We start from the raw sequence: 19,994 nt of genomic DNA on the forward strand, positions 1-19,994 counted from the left end.
GTCTATAATTTAAATGCCATTAATGGCACAAAAAAAACAATAGCATGGAGACAGCAGTACTGTAAAATCTCTGGGTCTGTACTTAAAACATAGATGAAATAGCCCTTTGAACTTGTGGTGCCAAATGTTGCCCAAAGTTACCATTCTTCCATGAGGAAAGCAGTTTGTTTTTGTGGTGTTTTGTGTCTTCCCCTCCTAGCACAGACAGATTTTCTGTTTAGATTGCTTGCCTTGTGTCACGGCAAAGATCCCAGGCAAAGGGGGGCTGCTTGTATTTTGCCTCACTCGCGTCCCGTTCACACATTCAGTACAGAATTCTCTATTGTCAATAGTCATCACTATGTTTTCTTTGTGCTCRTTGGCTTTTGAATATGCTTCTTTATACTTTTACTAAAGTCACACACAGAAATAGTTTCACCAGCAGCTCTTGGTGTTCAGCTGTAACAGAGTTACGCATAGTCCTGTGACTGCACCCCAGCTATAATATCTCATTTGTTTCCACTTGTCTGTTGTAATGTTTTCTGCCGTTTAGACTTGTCCTTTCCTTCTGTCTCCTTTTTTCTTTTTTGCCCCCATTTTAAATTATATCCAAATTCATTTTGCTTATTGAACTTAACTCTGCCTAAGTACATGCTTCTGTACCCTCAATGATGCCAAACATTTAATACACCTTGGTGTAATGTATGCTCTAATTATTTGCCAAATTGGAGTGGGTATTTCCAGAAACAGTTCCTGATCTTTAAAAACCTTGCAAAATGTGTACAATATGCTAATTGTTAAGAAGYTTTTTTTAGAACATATTTCAAAGGAGGAGAAAAAAGGCCGTGTAAGTGAAACTTGTTTAAAGTGCTCCACCACTCCTAGCAGGAGACTGTTACAATAGTTGCATTATTTCCTTACACTCATCAAATGCCTTTGTAAATCTCACTTAGGCTTTTTTTTTCCCTTTAAACTGGTTCACTGTGTGCAGGTCTGGTACTATACGATGTAAATACTAGCTGTTTCCAATTTTGGTGAAGTGGATGGACTCTTTTCAAAATATGCAATCAGTACTTTYCAGTTTTGTCTGAAGAGAAGTTAATTTTTCTTGCGCTTGTTGCCACAAACTCCGAGGAGTAACATGAAACCAAAGCAAAACTCGAGAGAAGTAATAGCTAGCATTTACACAAACTTGTTTTAAATTAGATTAGAATATGAGTTAGTTAAAAAAAACTCTTCTAAGTGGCATGTTTGGTAAAATCAGTCGGCATTTTAATATTCATTTTCTACTTGGGAAATGATTTCTGAAATGAAAGAGAACTCTTTGTGCTTAGTGGGATTTAAATATAGAGTGAATCTGCACAATTTCTCTGTGTCTGTAAACCATACAACACACTTTGACAAGTTTTTCCTAGTAAATGCCTGGTACACAAGTAATTTCTTCAATACCAGAATGGTTGTTAGTTTTCTGTGAAAAGCCCAAAATATATTTTATAACCTGAGCACAGTTCATTTCCTGATGTAGCAGTGCAGTCCCAGCTGCCCTCATGAGAGCAGAATTCCAGATGTTCCTGTTTTGCTGTATGGAGCGGTGCTGTAATGGTTGGACAGCAAAGACACAATTTGGCTCTCTGGTAACGTTGTATCTGTTGAAATACTTTCACTGTGGCTGTAGGAATGTGTGTATACATTAGGAAGGAAACTGTGTTATGGATTTCAGTCTTTAAATGCATTCAAATGGCTCAGGTGAGTGCAAGAACCACTTGGATTTGACAATATAACAATGAGATTTTAAATATCATATGAGGAATTAGCCATTATCTAAAGCAGCATCCATGGTAACATGGCCAATGATTCAAATCTGTCATTCATTTAAKAATTCAGGTTGGAAAAGGCACTTGAGATCACTGTGTCCAACAGTAAACCTAACACTACCAGGTCCACTACTTAAATTATGTCCCTAAGCCCCATGTCTACAGATCTTTTAAGCACCTTCAGGCATAGTGACCTGATCACTTCCCTAGGAGCCCTTTTCCAGTGYTTGACAGGCTTTTTGGTGAAGATTTTTTTTTCCTAATATCAAATCTAAATGGTCCCTGGTGCAACTTGAAACCATTTTCTCTTATCRCTCATTACTTAAGGGAAAAAAATGACTCAGACATGCTCTGCTGCAGTCTTTTGTCAGGTAGTTGTAGAGAGTGATAAATTCACCCCTGAGCCTCCAGACTTAGTAGCCCCAGTTCCCTCAATTGTTCCTGGATGGATTTGGGCTCTAGACCCTCCACTTTCATCATGCTCCTTCTTGCCCTAGTCATGGTTGCAGTTTGYGTATAAATCTATCTATGGAAGTGTTTCTAGATGTTCAGCTTCAGTGGTTCTCCTGCTGTTTCATGGAGCTGYTTTTATAGGACATTAAAAGCTTAATAAAGCTTGGAGTCAGTAAAAACAAAGCATGTGAGAACAACTTTAGTTGTGGTTGTTCCCATATTTTTGGTATTATTTCATGTCCYTCTATGGCTGAATGTGCATCTGTTCAAATTTCTTGAATATCTTTGTGACTAGGTTGGGGGCTGATCCTGGGTTCCTTCCATGCTTAATTGCTCCATTATATGCTGTGAATAATTTGGTTGTGGGTTAGCCCATTTTAAATCACTTTTAGAGATAATTTAAATAATTTTAAATGCCTTAGTGATGAGTTGGTCAGGGCAGAAAGCTTCTCAGGTACAAACTGTAATTACCACTTGTGGCAGAAAAGATCAAATGGGCTATTTTTTTCTGTTCCGAAACTCTGTGGCCATTTCTATTTGCCTAACTGGCTTAGGCTGAAAATGGCTTTTTTTTTTTTTTTTTTTTTTTTTTCAGGATTCCTGATTTCATGTGATGATACTGATGTTTTATTGTAATAGGAATTTGTAATCAAGATTATAGAAACTGTTAACAGTATACAGTTCTGCCTTCAGGATAAGAAAAAGGGAGATGATTCCTGGAATCCTACTTTGTGGGAAAAGATTGGAGGGGCTAACACAGGCTTAGCAGTATGGAGAAAAGGATCTCCTTCCCCTTCTGGGCATGTGGAGTTGAACATTCACTTTGCTTTGTGGTCTARGTTTAGTAATAAACTCTTGAGCACAAGCCTTGAGGCATTTCCTCAATGAGGCTGCAACTACATAGCTTTTAAACTCAATTAGTCCTATCTTTTGCTTTCTGCATGCCTTGTCACTTCTAATGGACTTTCCTTGGCTCTGTGAGAAAGGGAAGGTGTGTGGGTCTCCATGAGCAGCCCCCTTTCTTTCCCCAGATTGCAATGGAAGAGTCGCATCTTATTGTGGCCTTTGGGCAGCAGCAATTTAAAGGTTCTCCAGAATATTAAAATGTAAATTGTGCTTAAGAGGGGAAGGCCTGGGGGAAAAGAAAGGTAGTCATTCAATAGTGAAGAAATAAGTCAGCTTCCACTACTTGATGTGAGACTCCTTCAGAGTGGAAAGAATACCAAACTGGGCTGTRCTTTGTGTCACACACTGGGCCAACCCATCCCATTGATATTTCTTCCACAGTGATCTTCTTAGGCTTGTGGTCTGTAAAACGCAAACTTGAGACGAAGCAATCCTATCACAACTAATAGCAAAAAAGTGTCCTAAGAAAATTGCTGCTCACAGGAATTCAGATTAGAGTGTATTTAATAGAGGGGTAGAAATGACATCTTACCATTCAAAAAAAAAGGACAAAAATAAAGATGATACATCTAATGACTGCCTTAAGGAAAACCCCCTTTGTTAGTCTTCAAACACAAGAAAATACTTGACCTGTTTTGAGCAGGATTGTTTTTATAACGTGCTTTTGTTGGATCAGAATACTTTTTTTCTCTTCTCTGTTTGATGTACAAGTCCAACTGTGTTAATTAAAAAAATTAATGTAATGCATTAAACTTGTAATATGATTAAAGGTATTACTARAACTTTATAGAAGGCATGCGTTTTTTTCTCCTTTGGTTAGTTTTTCCCTGTAATTGCAGTTCTGTGCAAAACTGTAACTACATCTGGTTGAAAACTTAATCTTTTTTTTTCCCTCTGTGGGAAAAATGCAGGAGGTTTTGCAGAAATRTATTTTTTCAGGGGAAATTTTTCTGGAAGGCCTTTTGTGTAAGGAGAAGRAAAAGAGCCCCCTTGCTGCCCTAGAAGGCTTGATGGCCTGGTGTTTTTGGTGTGCCTCTGGAATGTCAGAGCTCTGTTGTTGTTGGAGAAGGGCCTGGAAACCTGGGTTTCTGATACTTTGTGTGAAAGGTTTAATGATCAGACTATCTGGAAAGTGATCGTGCTGCCTAGTTTTTCTCCTCCTCTTTCTTTCATGATAAGCTCCTTTTCCCAAAAGAAAATTAAAATAACTGTCTTTAATATAATAATAGAAAAATACAAAAAAAATCCCTCTGAGAAAGGAATATTATGTTTTGATCTTAGTCTTAACTCTAACACATAGATCCATTGTTCATGTTGTCTAGTAAAGAAAAATATAATAATGATATAGTTTGCTCTTAGTAATGAAATTGAAGCAACCTTTGTGTATGTAAAGGAAGATGCTGTGTCTTAAGAGCTTTGGAGCAATGGAAAACTCRTGTGTTTATTCCACTGAGTATTGCAAAGAGMCACCTTGCTGTCTGTTCAATTATAYGTGTGCTTATTTTACTCTATTTATGCACAGTGAAAACTAGAGCTAATGTTGACAATGTGAAGGCTTCTTTAAAAAAATACAAAACCAAACAGAAGTAAACAACTTTGAGGAATAAAAGTCCTGTTCATAAAGCCAAAGTTACTGTCTATGGAAGAATATAAAATAATCAATCTGATGTGCCYGAATCTGTTTTCTATTCATAAAAGAACATGAAAAAGCCTTAGCTGCTTTGACTATTACATCATCTCTTTTGAAGTACAAATGCTAATTGAAATCAGTCAAGTGTCTTTCTAAAAGTTTAGCATGTGTGCTAAGATCTGGTTTTTTTTTAATCTACTTGAATGCAGGTATATCTGATTTTCCCTAAAGCTTCTATCAGTGGGGGAAGAAAGGTTATGCTTGGATCATGCTCCCATGATCTTGGTTTTTGGTACTTCRTGTTTAATGTTTACCGTTTGAATGYGCTTCTRATACATTATTTTGCAAATAGAAACAGACACTGCTGTCCATTTCCAGCTGAGTTTCCACCTTGCTTTAGAGATKGGTGCTGTTTTACTTTTATCTTYAGAAAAGATAATTTTTAATTGGATTCTGCTTTCTGGATAAGCTGCTCTTCACTTTTAATTCAAGGGAACAAGAGGTAGCTATTGGTGTATATTTGATCTCTTTGAAATATTTCAGTCTGCTGTGTCATTCAGATGTTTATTGGATGGACTTGAAAGTATGCTTTGGGTGCTGTTTAGAAAAATCTAGTGCGCCGTAAGTGCAATATATGATAAAAGAAAATAATGCTCAGGACTTATTGTATGTGGATTGCTGCAAACTGCTTTTTTTCTTAGTGCTTTTAGCTTGCTGACCTGCAGAAAAGGTTGTCTTCATGTTTTATTCCTGTTATCGATGTGAAATTCTTCAAGYACTTTTTCATTTTGCTTTGACCTGTTTTAATAGTTTTTAGTGCTGCCTGTTTAACACATGTGCAGCAAACTGAGTTCCTGCAGATGTTGTGAGCCATTTTATAACTGCCTCCAGGATGTTCAGTCATGGAAGCTCTGATTTTGGAAGAAGAAACCATGTTCAGTTATAGATGTCTTCAAGTGTCCTGACTTGGACCTGGAAAAAACACTGTGGCATTTTCTAGCCCCATTTGTGTGCTGAGCTGTCTGCGATGGTTTACTTTGTGGCTTTAAATACATTAGGTAAAGCTTGGAGCCATCCAGTAATTGCATGTTCCAAGTCCCTTTTTTGCATCTACAGCAATCCTGTTAATGTTACCTTTTTTAAAACTTTGTTAGTAAATATCATCAGATGAAAGGCTTTTGTAATCTGGATTTCTGGTCTGAAAAGGTCCATGAAATAACACAGTATTACCAGCTGACTTCTGAACTTAGGTTTCCTGGGGGTTTTTAGCAGGCTGTTAACAACTACAAGTACAGCTTCTTTTAAGCTCTTGATTTGGGGGAAATTTTGCTTATCAGATCACCTTTGTTTTCCTGATTCCTTTGGKTACAGACTTGTCCTAAGAGAGAGCCATGTCTGACTACTTTTGTTTATAATGATTTCAAAATATCTGCTATTCTGAAAGTAATTTTAGAAAGCATATTCTACTGTTGAAATAATGTCCATAACATTATTACTCTCCATCTCTATTTTGATATAATAGTTTCATGTATTTAAAATTCATAATTTTAGTTCTTTTCAAGATAAGTTTTAGCAATGCAAACCTTAAACAGTCTCGTGTCAGTGTGTTTACCTGGGAGTGAAGTCAAATGTCAGGACTGTATCATAGCCTGTGTCTGCTTGAGCCTGGAGAGGGGAGTTAAACCGTAGGGGTAACCTTTCMAATGAGTGTGCTATGCACCGTTTGAAGGACTTAACATCTTTCTTTGTGCTTCCTCCTTGGTCTGGAAAATGGTGTTTTCTGTGAAGTATCCTAGACATTTTTCATTTTTCCTGTCTCTTCTATCAACACACCAAATCATAGGTATATATGCAAGACTTTTCTTCCTTTTTATGGCAGTTGCTAAATAATGCTGCCAAGTTTGTCAAGTCAGATATGTAATCAACATTGTACACAGCAGATTTTTAGACAGTGGGATTGAAAGGGAAATAATTAAATCAGCACTGCTTGTCAAGAGTTGCAAAGAGGTGTTTTCCCAGGGAAAGAGCATCGGTCCTGCTCTTTGTGCTGGTTCACAGCCTTGTCTTTGTCCCACCAAAAGCCTTGGCTGCAGGCCCCTCCACTTTGGGGTGGGGAGGGGGTAGAATTAGATGTATAAAGATTTGGTATTCACTCTTTAAAGCTGATATTCTAGCTCTTTTCCTTGCTAAGGTAGGATGAAAACCATAAACTATTGGTAAATGTCAACTAACCGCTAGACTTGAAAGAACCAGCAGCTGCTTACTGCTTRTGGAGCAGAGAAACTGTGTGGGAGGAGATGTAAAGAACCTCCTCAAATACCCACTATAACAGAGGGGCGGGGGAGAGAGACTGTACTGAATATGGGGTTTAACCTTTAGAAATCTTTTTCTGGTCTCTCATTCTTTCAGACTTGTATGAAAATGCAAAATGGCAATTGATTTGTTTCAGGTAAAGGCATCAGACAAAGGCGCTTTGCCACCTAAAACTAATTTCAGATGAAAATCTGAGTACTCAACRTGCTTGTATCAATTTTGTGTCTGTTAAAGATTTGTGGTATAAATCTCATAAACAATTTTCAATTGTATTTAATGAATAACTGTTTGCAAAGAGCTTGAGTGTGCCTCAAATCAGATGCAACATTTCAGCGCAGCAACATTATTAACTGCATCGTTAGTGTAGTACTGAAATGGCAACACTTAAAAAAGCATCTACCACAGATCTGAAATGATGAGTTTGTCTTGAATACAAATAAACATAGAGGAAATAGATTGGGAGGTATTCATTCATGATGTATAAAATTAGATCAAAAATAGACCACAGGTTTATGTTAATATAGATTGAGACAGATTCCAGCTTGGCAACACTGACCTAAAAGCTGTCTAACCAAAGCAACTAATGTTTATTCTGCTTCTAAAAGAAGTCTATATCTGCTGTTGAGAAAAGACAAAGGGTTGTTCCGGGATGTTTCTGGGGTCTTTAAAGTATGTTATTTGTGCAGTAATTCATAGATCCTTCATCACTTTCTGATATGAAAAAATAATTTTATTTTTAACCCTTTTTAACCCTTTAAAAATATTTGTGAAAACAGACTACAACATGTAGGAAGAAAAAGGGTTGGTTGGGATTTTTCCCCCTCAAAATAGTAAATTACAGGACACTTAATAAATGTATCTGGAAAATGTGGTGGCAATCTGTCTTTTGTAATTGAAGACCTTTCTGTACCTCAATGCTGATTGTACTGGACAGATGAAATAGCTCTCAAGGAATGATAAATATTGTTCTGTATGGGAAGACAGTTTTTACATGAATAACTCTTGTGCACAAAAAAAAATTAAACTTCAACTCTGTTATTTCACCTGGTCTTTTTTTAAATGTCCTTTTTTGTTTGCTGACTACTCCCACTATGGAGCACTTGTCCACAGTCCTGGGAATTACTACTAACTCCCTAAGATGGGGGTGGGAAACTAGACCTGGTGAACAAGGGCTGGAAGGGTACCAGCTGGAGGATATTTGTGACAGATCTGAATAACAGGAAGAGAGAGAGTGAAAAAGAAATGGTCAGCACTTTTGGCTTTTTAAAAGTTGGGTGCAGATGAGTTGCTGTTATGTTTTTGCTGGCTTAGTCAGCCACATCTTTAATTTGCCCAGTTTATAACAGCTGCTTCTGCTGCTACCACAGAAACAGAAATTATAATTTCCAAGCCTTCATTTCATCCCTCTTACCTATAATCCTCAAGTTCCAGTTTGTCTGACCACTTGACTAGGCTTTTTAATTAACAGATCTTCTTGGGGGCCCTTAAATGTGTTTTGCATATACAGGAGCACTAAACAGCTTTGGAAACTCTTGATGAGATGAAAAACATCCTGCTGGGAATATAAAATGGCACATAGTGCCTAGAATAATGATTTCCATAATTGAAATTTTCATGTGCTGTATTAAAAGGCATCATTTACGTGGGGTCCTGCTCTTTTGAAAAGAAAAAGGTTTTAGTTTCAAAAACTTGTCTGCTGAACACTGTCTTTATGTGGTTTTGTTAATTCATCAGAATTAGGTTTATGCGTCTGGCACAAAAGGCACCAAGCAAAGCTGAAGATGAAAACCAGAATTTGAATATTTCTGTGCAATCTGTGACTAAGATGTACTTACTTGATTTGCTCAAATGAGGCGGGCGTTGGAGCTCTGTAATGATCTTTACTTTGTACCTGAGACCACTGATCATTTGGCTGAGGTGGCACATTGTTAATGATGTGCTAATAAACAACATAATTTAGGAAGGTAGACTCTTTGGTAGAAGGTAATAGCTCTCACTGCTGYCAGGATCTTAATGTAATCGAAGAAAACATCTTGTTTTAATCATTTACTAATTGTATGGCACAGCAACTAATCTCTGGGATGTACCTTGGAGACCCGATTACGTGTTTCATCGACTTCTGGGGAACCGACATGGATGATGTTGGCCAAATTGCCTTCAGCTCCCTTCATTGCTGGGCTGCAGCTCTGTAGTGATTTCTCTAGAAGACAAAGAAATAAAGGATTTTGTTTGATAGGTTAGGATATGTCCAMTAGATCAGCCAATAATTGATCTTGACATTCCCCAAGGAAAAAAACACTAGTGTCACTGTAAAGGTCTTAATATACACTTTSTACTTTTTCTTCAGATTTTCAGATAGAATAGGTTCTGCTTCGAGCTAGCTCTAAATGAAATTAGGTTATTCAGAATATTAAGCTGTGACACAATACTCTCAATAAGACTTATATTTTCAATAGTTTAGAYATCATAAATAATTGTATTTGTGGTAATTTTTCCTATGCTGTTCTGACTTGCTGCTCATGTAAGATCATTCAGACATATAAAACAATAAAAAATTGCCAGAAAATGAGCTCCAGGATTATTTTTCACTTTTTCACATAAGTGTTGGCAAGATCAGCTTCTGAAAAATCAAATGCTAGAACTCTGTTGGTTTTTCCAAAGTGTAATTTTGAATTAATTTTCTCTTACAGAAAATTAATCCTGCTTAACTGCTGAAATGCAGGTCTAGATAATAGTCTGATCTTTATTGGTGACATGCACGAATCCCGATGAAACCCGCACCACTCCTGCAGTTTTTCACTGGCTCTGAATATTATTCCAATCTCAGCCTGTGATATTCAAAAGCACATTAGGAACTACATAAACGCCTCCCCCCATCCTTGAAGTGCAGGGTGAGGTGATGGGAAATTTAAAGCCTTCTAAATTCTTGGCATTCAGGAAAGAAAATGCCAGGGCTCAAGTAACAAATATTTGAGTTGCTTCTCAAAGCCACTTTATTAAATTGGACTACTTTAAACAAGTTTAGTACCAAATAAGTATGGTATGTTAGATCTAAAAATATTTTTTTTCAAATCTATACTTTTCAGTAGTCTGATRGTTACTTTTTGAAGAACTCGTGGCCTTGCAAAATACCATAATTATATAGGATATTCTCAAAAATCCTGGAGTTCAGTATTAACCCKCAGAAGGTTCCACTGAAGACATTTTGAGAATTTCAGATCCATCTTATTAGCTCTGCCTTCTCTCTTATGATTAATGGGGGAACATGCAAGTYTGAATTCTTCAAATAGCTTTGCAAAATCTCACATTTTTTATTTGTCTGTTTYATAGGACATGAAAAAAATCCCATCATCCCTCAGGGAATTAAAGCACAGAGCTTTAATTACACAATGCCCATTAATGCTAATAAATTTTATGCTAAAGACCMATGCTGTACCAGTGCCAAGTAAAACATAAGTCTCCTTCCTTTTCAAGCCCTGTGCCACACACTGCCTGGACATGCGGTCATTAAAATGAGYTGAATTGCAATGACAGACATTAGACAAAGATGCAAGATTTCATATTAATTTTCAACAGCTTCAATAGGTTGAAATAGTGCTAATATTTGATTTTCAAGTCATCTTTAAAAGTATTCAGACAGAAATAGGTGAGTTAGGGGAGTGACGGAATGTATGTGAAATCAAGTGATAATATTTTTCACTGCTGCACTCTTTCTATAATCTGATAAACTTGAGTTCTCTCTGCAAGGATTACTTTGTAATGATATTCTGAAGAATGACTGTACCAGCTGTATAAGATAGAGCATGATTGTAACTGTTCATAAACCTTATTTCATCTTCTGCTCTGTTTTTCTTACCTATGTCATTAATTGCAGRGCCTTTATTTATAGGTTTCTTTAAATATAGTTCTTGTATTAGCAGTTCTAGAATTTTACGTCAGACTAAGTTTCCTTTTCCCTTGGAATATCCCTGGAAATCAGGCAGTCATATAATTCTTGATCTATGTGTGCAAGTGGAGCTCTTCTGCTTTCTGTGGGTGGGATAGAGGAAGAGTTTTGGGACTCTGTGAAAATTTGAAGTAAGGACAAGGTATCAGTAAGTGCTGATCAGACTGGGAGATGCTGACTTTTCATGTCTGCAGTGAGACAGCATCTCACTACTCTTTGTACTAACAAAATGAAAATGTAAYGGTAGTTTGGTCTGGTTGAGAATGGAGACTAAATGGCTGGAGCTATGTGTGGGGAGGGGATAGCATTTATGGGGGCTGAGTGATAGCTGGATGGTAAAATGCATTAAGAAGCTCAAAACCATTTAGATACTGTTTGGCTATGAAGAGTTAGAATGTGCTTAGATTTAGCAAGAGGGAGAACAGTGGGATMAGCCAAAGGAATCTGAGGAAATTTAATGAAAAATAAAAAATGTGGCTTTGTAACTAAATGTGTAATGTTCAAGTTTTGTTCTGATGTTCCTGGTACTTCATATCAGGTGTAACATGGAATATAGGATTGAAGTTTTGGTTTTCTTAAATTGTTCTGGATTATCCCAATCCCTGTGTAACAATCAGTGTTGATAACCTGAAGTGGTTTTAGTAATTAATCAAAGCATTACCAGTCCTTTAGTCTATTGGCAAAATAAATAGTCTCCAGGAGCAGACAGAAGGGGAGAAAGGCAGCACATGGGTTCAGAGTAAGAGCTGTAGCACATCCTCACAGGTTGAAGGAGAGGGTGAGCCTAGCAGAGAGCTCATTCCTCATGGTGCCCTGCAAGGCAGAAAGCCTTGGGCCTCTTAGCTCACAGCAGTTGTATTTTATSCTCAATCACAAACCTGTTGATTCAGGACATTAATCACATTTGTTCTGTAAAATTTTCTGTGTTCTGTTTATACTGCATTAGTGTATTAGTCTTTTTGCTGAAAGACTGAAAGACTTTGGCTGAATTTGAGTGCCTCYGTATAAGCAGCCTCCCATAAGACAAAGAAAAGGCTTGTTAGAGAGTTTGTGAGAATGCTACATGTTGMTGAGCACTAATTATCAGAACTGGGAGCATTTTGAAAACATTTCTGATGACTAAAACTCCATTTTACACCTCTACTTGCCAATCTGGTGGGAGTTTGTTATTTTTAACAGTAGCTTGTCTTGTCACTGAGTTCTAAAAGACTGGGATCACACTTAAAACAATCGTTTCTAATCTTGTATGCTGTTGTGAAGATCCTCTTTAAGTTAGTGAGAATCTTGCGTTGTTCCAAGTATCCSCACCATGAGTTGGACTTTCCCCCAACTTTCTAACTAGTTTTGAAGAGAAATCATATCCTTGCTCTTCCTCCAGCTCTGCCTGCATTCACCTTGCTGTTGCTCTCCCTGCTCAGAGGCAGACCTGTTCCAGCTCAGTGAGGAGTGCCAGTCACGACAGCTTAACAAGCCAACAGTAGTAAACTTGTTATGAAAAGCTTGAGAACTTGGATGTGCCTAGGTGCCAGGCTTTTTAAACTCATTGCAACTTTATTAATGACACCCCAGAGGAAACATCTTTTAGTAGTAAACACATTCAAACAGATCTGAGCTAAAACGCTGGATTTACTTTGTTTTGGTTGCATATGTACTACGGCATTATCGGGAGGTGATTTAGAGCAACAGCCACGAATCTTAGCTTGGATCGTGTTAAACTGAATGTTCTCCATGACTRAAAATGTTTTTCTGACTTTATGGGATCTTTCCCTCTCCAACCCCTGTAGCCCTTCACAGTTTAAAAAGAGCCGTGTGTTAAATACCATTTGTTGAGCTTACTGAATAAGCAAATATGATTTCACTTTTTCTTGGAACATTTGGTCCTGCTCTGTGTTTGAAATTACATATGTGCCAGTGTGCTATTCTTCTGCCTAGTAGTTTCTACATGAAATCCCTGAAAAAAATGGAATCTTTGTGTCTTTGTCTCCTTACTAGCTTTCAGGCATGTTTTGGCAGGGGCTCTGACTGTTGAGGCACTGTAGAGGAGGGGCCTTGCACTCATTTGTCAGCTTTTCTTGCATCTGTAATTTTTGCCCACTCAGCAGTACTGGAGGGGCTTAAAAAAGGGGGAGAACTTGCAGTTGTTCAAAGTCAAACTCTTGAAATAAGTGCTGGACTGTAACGATTTGGAAAAGAGGTGTGTGTGTGAGAGAAACAATAAATGCTTTGGCTACCACGCTTTAGCTTTAAGGTTTTAGCAACTCCCCATTTAAYGTAATTGCATGCCTTTTCCCCATATATCTTTACAGGGAATTGTACTGTGGTTTTATAGATTTGCTCATTGTGTGTTGGTAAACTGGCTTTTCTTAATGATGATGAAAATAATATCACTGGTGTTCAATACCTGGTTGTGTACAACCAACAGCTTAATTTAAAATGTTTCAGCCTTCTCTAACTTTTGTCCTAATCCTCCACTGCAATCTCCCTTTGCACGCTGSGTTCTTTCATCTCCTCGTGTAGTGTAACCAAACAGAAATTAGTTAATTTTTTATTATTTAGAAGACAGATCCCTTCACACTAAGCATTTTTCCTCTTCAGCTTTTTATGGAATATTAACRTTGATCTCCCCTCCTCATTTCAGTAGGCTATTTAAGCTCAGGGCTCATACTGTGAGCTGTTAATTAATCAGTGTGACAGATGAAGAAAGTATCCAACTATGAAAGGAAACCTTACTTCAGTGACTAACAATAAGGATGTGAGCCCGAGTGATTTAAAGGATTTTTTTTTGGTGAATGTGTGATAAGGAGTCTTAAGCTGTTTGAGGCAACGATGGGGKTTTTTTTGCTCAGATTGTGTCTCTGCGCAAACATTAAAGGGCTCATCAATATTTTGTCTTGAAAAGTCTAGACAGGAGTTAAAAGGGCTGCTCCTACAGTTTGAAGAGATCCTGTTTCCCATAATTAATAACAGGAAGCAAGTAAATAAGGCTTTACTGACAAATGAAACTGCAACAGTAATGTGTACCCAGAAACATTAGCTCCTAGCTGAGAAAYGTAGCTGAGGTCTGTTGATTTTAGTGTACAGGAAAAGACTGCTATGGACGCACATTAGAGCTTTGCTCATGTCTAATTCAGTTATGTGATAGCAGACTAAAAGTCCAAAAGTAATGATAATGTATTTTAATTATTGAGACTGATTAGTGACCTTTGTTTATGTCTGTGTTAAAGTCCAAGAACCCTTCCCCTGTCATTACTTGAAATTCTTTGAACTCAAAAGGAGATTTTCATGTTTATTTAAAAGCTACCAGAAGGCATTTCAGACATTTCCTGGAACAAACTGTATATATGTATTTCAGAAAGATAAGAAACAAAAGGAAACTTGGGGAAAAGCTTTCCATTTTCTTCCTTTTGGAAGACTGCATTTTCCTTTCAAAGATACTTTTTCAGAAAATAGATGGAAATTCTTCCCTCCCCCTCCCCAATTCCTCTCATTAAAATCAGTGAAACAACAAAAGGGGAGTTAGATCCTCATCTCTTCTGTACCAGTGTAAAACCAGAGCAGTGYTATTTATCTCACTGAGCTGTTAAGTTCATTTCAGTAACACCACATTRCACAGAAAAAAATTCAGCCTTGGCCTTGCCTGCCATGCTTCTGATTTCTCTGGTTTTTTGGGTTGCACTGGAGGGGGAGGTTGAAGGGGCAGGAAAAGGAGGTTTTTGTCTATGTGGCGGGGGGATTGGTTGTCTTCCTGGGGAGCAGCAATGACTGAATGCAATATTCAGGAGTACTGAGAAGCACATTTAACTCTCTGTGCTGGACCTTAAGTCTGAGCTTGTTGAATTATGGGTTCATCGTCTGGCATGTTGACTATATGATACAACTGTGCACTRCAGACTGTTTGTCATCTTGGTGCTGACCTTGAAAAGAGAAGAAAAGTGAATTTATTTCCCTGATTCTTAGATGCGCTGGACAGTAAATTCCTGCTTTAGCTATGTAATTTACAGTTAACTACTAAATTTTTGCCCTTGTAGGTGAGCTGTTTGGGTTTTCTACTAAAAGCGACAAGATAGGACAAAATAAGCTTGTTTGGAGAGCTAATGTTTTTTCCTTTTCTGTATATTTTAGAAGATTAACAGCCGTTGCTCCACAGAAGCATGGTGATGAATACTAAATAGTCCACCATAAGGCATTTTGGAAGGAATTCAGCAAATTCAAAGATACCCCAACATTGTATTCCGTAACTTTTTCCACTGACTGCAGTTTATCCTATGAAAGCAACAGACTGTGTCCCACAGGAGGACACTGCTATTTACAATACCTTGTCAGGTTAAACTGGCAGATATTCTTTTATTGGTTGCCCGATTGAGGTATTTGAGCACACATATCTAAAGTTATAAGCATAGGCTTCTCTCATTTCCCTCAATGTGTTTATATATTTTCACAGTTCACAACTGGACTTCTGTTATCTTCTAAATACCTTTCCCTCCCCTGCTAAGTACTGAATTCTGTCACCTTGAATCATGCACGCCAATATCTAGCTAGACTTACAGCTTTTAAATGAGACAACCTGTGGAATGTGGTGCTACTTGACACAAGTGCTTGGCTTCTTACTGAAAAGAAATAGCTCAGATGTCACTTCAAATGCCTATTGTAACAGGAAAAAGTCAGAGACAACCATTCAAGGTCTATAAGGTACAATGTCAAGTTTTTTCCCTAGCTCAGAACTCTAATAACTAAGTTTGTTACGGATGAAATTTATTGTGGAAAAAGGGCATTTTCTTTACCACAATAGTTTACCCTACACAGCAAAGCTGTGAAAAAAAAAAATCACATAATTTTTTTTCATTTTGGACCTTTGAAAATTACTGTCTGGGTCTATTATCTGCAGCATACAGGGTCAGAAATTTTTCTAATTAAAAAGAAAGCAATGTACAAGTCTCTTTAATACCAAACTCCAGTATCTTCAATTTCACATGCCAGAAAGTATTCTTGAGCTTAATCTTTGTGTTCAGTTTTTGATGTGTGTTTCACATAAAAAAGGTGGGAATTTCCATGTTTAGCATGCTTTTTTTTAGAAAGAAAGGTGATCCATCAGTAGAACGTTTGAGTTCTTTGAACTGTCAGATTACATATTGCCAGYGCTGTGTGCACTGATACATGTAGATTGTTTAAATGCATATTTCAGAGAGATTAATGACTATAGTAAATAGAACACTAATGGAAAGTGAGGTTCCTGATATATCCTCAGTTTAATCTAAAAGGTGCTGATATGAAAAGCTACAGTCCTAACAGGAGTAGGTATTGGTGGCAAAATGTTGCTATCTGTAATCTTATAGTACATAGTTTCCAAGTGAAACTCTTGATAGCTAGCAGTTTCCAGGATATTATCTAGATTTCCTGTTTATTTTATGTGGTACTGTAAGTATCATCTTATTACTTTTTCCAAAAGAGTGGAGACTGTTTTTAATAGGGTCTTATCTAAATCCCACTCTGTTAAAGTCTCAAGGTTCAAAGCAACTGTAGCTATTCTGATTATACTTCACCTTTTTTATACGATATTTATTTTTGTCCTCTAGGATTTTTAATTACTTTTAACATACTTTTCTTTGTGTGTGTGCTTGTGACTGGACCTGGTTCATTCCTTCTCCATCCTTTTTAAATATAGTCTAACTTAAGGGTAAAGATTTATTTCTGATTCACTATTAGGCTTCTTATAGAAAATCAAACTAGAAAAAAGTAAAGGAAAATTAATTAAACTTCAAACATTAACATTTRTAACTATATTCCAGACTATTATTTAAGTATCCTAAGAATCTAGTTTCATGGTACTTCTCATTTAGTGTAGGAAGTCCTTTTAAAATCCCTTTAATTCACAGAAGTCGGGAAACTCTCCTTGTTTCTTTTAAGCAATAAACCTACTTTGGCATACAATTTAAAGAAGACATTCCTATTCATCCTCCTTTTAAATGAAGTAATGCTTGAATGAATGAAAATACTGTAAATTACTGTGAAGCTATTAAGTAGAAGCAAGTAGATGGATTGAGACTTAAAGAATTTGCCCCAAAGTCCMTTTTAGCATGGCTGCCACTGGCTGCTTCTTGGAAAGTTTGCCCTGCTGTATGCAGAAGCTCTCCAGGCTGTCAAAGCGAAATAGAAAAACTGTTCTGAACTGCCATCAGGCAAGAAAACCTGTGGATTGCCAAWAGGGTATGTGAGTTGAGGCATTTCATTTTCAAAGGTATTCACTTTAATACCKTTCAATTAAAAAATAGGTTTAGACTTTTAGTTTCTCCTTTGTAAAATAGGGAACAGGAGATACCTGCTAACATTAGAAAAAGTCTTTGAAAGGGACAGACACTTGTTGCTGCATTTATTTCAGCAAAAGGACTTGACTGATGCTGTASAGTAGAGAGGGCTCCTGGCTGTCCCAAGACTTTCTGTCATAGAGTCTAAGAGGGGCAATGCTGTGAGAGTCCTCCCTGTCCTCTCTCTACCATGACAGTCAATATTGGAGAGAAATTCCAATACTCAAATGCAGATTCTGGAAGTTAAAACTTTTGCTGTACACACAACAGTAATTGAAAAATGAAAGAAAAATAAAATTTCCTGTGACCCCATCTTCAACCATTAGAAACTCAAATTTACCACTGTAATCAGAGGAAGTAGTAGTAGAGTGCCTCTTTTTTTGGCAGCAGAGGAGTGAGGGAATACCTGCTGCTATTGTTTCTTGATGTCCTAGTTTAAATTCAGATTCACCTAATCAATGTGCATCATGTTCTCACTCCTTTAAACACAACTACCTGTATTTTTTTTGAAAAGCCAGGAGATAGACATATGAGAGAATGAAACTGGATTATTATTTGTTTGTTTGAATGTGCTCATAAAGTTTTTTGTAACTACCTTGGGCTGTATCTTTCTAGAAGCATTTTCTCCCAGTTGACCTAAAGATAATGTGACCAGTTAAATAAATGAATTATTGCTTTTTTATAATAAAAGTCAGGGATACCTTCCTTTTCAACTACTTTGACACCGAAAGGGGATAATTTTCCATTCTCATGAAGAACAAGTGTTTGTTTTTTTGTTTGTTTTTTTTTTTTTGTAAGTATCCAGTGTTTTTCTTTTTCTTTTTTGAAGTTCTCATTTTTTACTGGATTATATTATTGACACAGATGTAGTAGAAGCTTTCGTTTATGGTTCAGGAAGGGTGTTTTGTTAAACAACTTTTACGTTCTTTTTGCCAGGGTCTGTACAATACTTCTCCGAACAAAGTTGTTATAGTGAGTGGGATAGATATGGCAAACTTGTTTCATAAATGCATAGTAAGTCAAATAATTTTGGTCCATGCAGTGAGTCTTGGATTAAGTAGTATTGTATGCAATACCTCATTTTACAAGTTAAATTAGCATGTACAGACATTAACATTTAGATGTTTCTTGCCTTCAAGTTAGGACATGCAGTACTTGTCAATATTTCTTCTCCATCTGGTTTCACTTTGAGTTTCAATCTGCTCTTCACCTGCAGTTAGGTCATGGTTGAGATATTATGGGGGTGTTTATTGTGGTTCTGACTGGTTGAAAGAATTTGGCCTTTTGTTTCTTCCTCCACCACAAAYTGCACCGATAAAGGCAGCAGAGCAATGCCAGACAGTATTGCTGCTCCTGCAGGTACTGCAGCCTGGCTAGTGTGGTGTTGGCTCACTGAAGAGGTTTTAAGAGTACATTTTAATGCTTTTCAACTGAAAAAACTTTTAAATAASTCTCTATCTAGCAAAAACATACTGCCTTATGATGCTGAGTTCTGACATTGCAGAAGAGTGCTTTGACTCTGCATTTTGAATGCTTCTAGACAAAATTTCTCTCTGCAAAGACAAGTAGTACTTAGTGAACTGAGACSTCCTTTGTGTTCCTTTTGTTACTCTTTTTGATTGACTGTTAAAACCATTTTTCTTCTTAATCACTAAAAGATGTGGAATTACATATTCATTTCTTTAAAAGTGTTTCACTGATCYTTCTGCCTTAAAATGTGTAGAGAACTTTCTGTAAAAATTCATGTAAAGAAAAAAATTAACAGCCTAAAGTACTGAAATTATTTGAACTATATAAAATTGTGTGCATGAATGTTTTACTGGTGTTTGGCTTTGTTTCTTGTAATGGCTTTTGTGGGTTTTTTTGTTGTTGTTTGTTTTAATCTGGAGATGTTGAGCCTTGATGAGATAACCATTAAAAGAAGAAATTCTAGTTAATCTCCACCTTCTAATCCCAAGCATGCTGTCATCTACAGGCTTCCACTTGATAAAGGAAGTTATATATTTGTTAAATATTTGTGTGTCTCTTTTAATCAGATTAATCTTTCTAATTTAATGGGATTTTGTCTTTGAAAAGAAATAACTGTATCTTTTGTTGGACTTTTTTAACTATACTCTGATAAACAACCAGCATTTTAATTTGTGAGGCAACTTCCTGGTGCTAAAAACCAACAAAAGCAAGTCTAGCACATGATTCACTGTGAGAAATTTCTCTTAAGGGATTTGCCCTAAATACGATGGTAACTCAAAATACTTAGAGGTTTTGAACTTGTGTTTTTTTATTCATTCCACAACTCAAACAGATAAACCTTTACAGACCCTCWGAAACATTCCGCCCTCCTATTTTATTTTACTTTTTAAAGCGTATACCTTGCCCTCTTAATAGCTTTAAAATGGAAAATGAAGGCTGTGGTAACAGGTTTATGGGTAATGTAGTAATTCTGCTGAATTCCTGTGAAATATGAGAGTTCTCTCCATGTGAAGTCCCCTGCAATCAATACCTGACAARTGGCACACTTGTATGGCTTGGAAGATGGCAGTTGGCAATAATTTTGATAAAGGCTGAARAAGTTTATCAAGAAGAGCAGCATCTCTTTAACGTTCTTATCTAAAATACCATGATGGTGCTTTCAAAGATCCAACAAAATGGTG

General features: G+C 36.9%; 1 long non-coding RNA gene across 1 annotated transcript in view; it reads right to left on the reverse strand.

The window, feature by feature from the left end:
• Positions 1–19,994, reverse strand: part of LOC130572527 (uncharacterized) — a 59,098-nt gene that overhangs the window by 19,698 nt on the left and 19,406 nt on the right. Inside the window, exon 2 of the long non-coding RNA XR_008965226.1 lies at positions 9,183–9,295. This is a non-coding gene — a long non-coding RNA (uncharacterized LOC130572527). The remainder of the gene's footprint in view (positions 1–9,182; positions 9,296–19,994) is intronic.

The sequence above is a fragment of the Malurus melanocephalus genome, unplaced genomic scaffold (assembly GCF_030028575.1).
Source record: "Malurus melanocephalus ecotype Western Australia unplaced genomic scaffold, MMel_1.1 scaffold_37, whole genome shotgun sequence".
NCBI classification, from domain to species: domain Eukaryota; kingdom Metazoa; phylum Chordata; class Aves; order Passeriformes; family Maluridae; genus Malurus; species Malurus melanocephalus.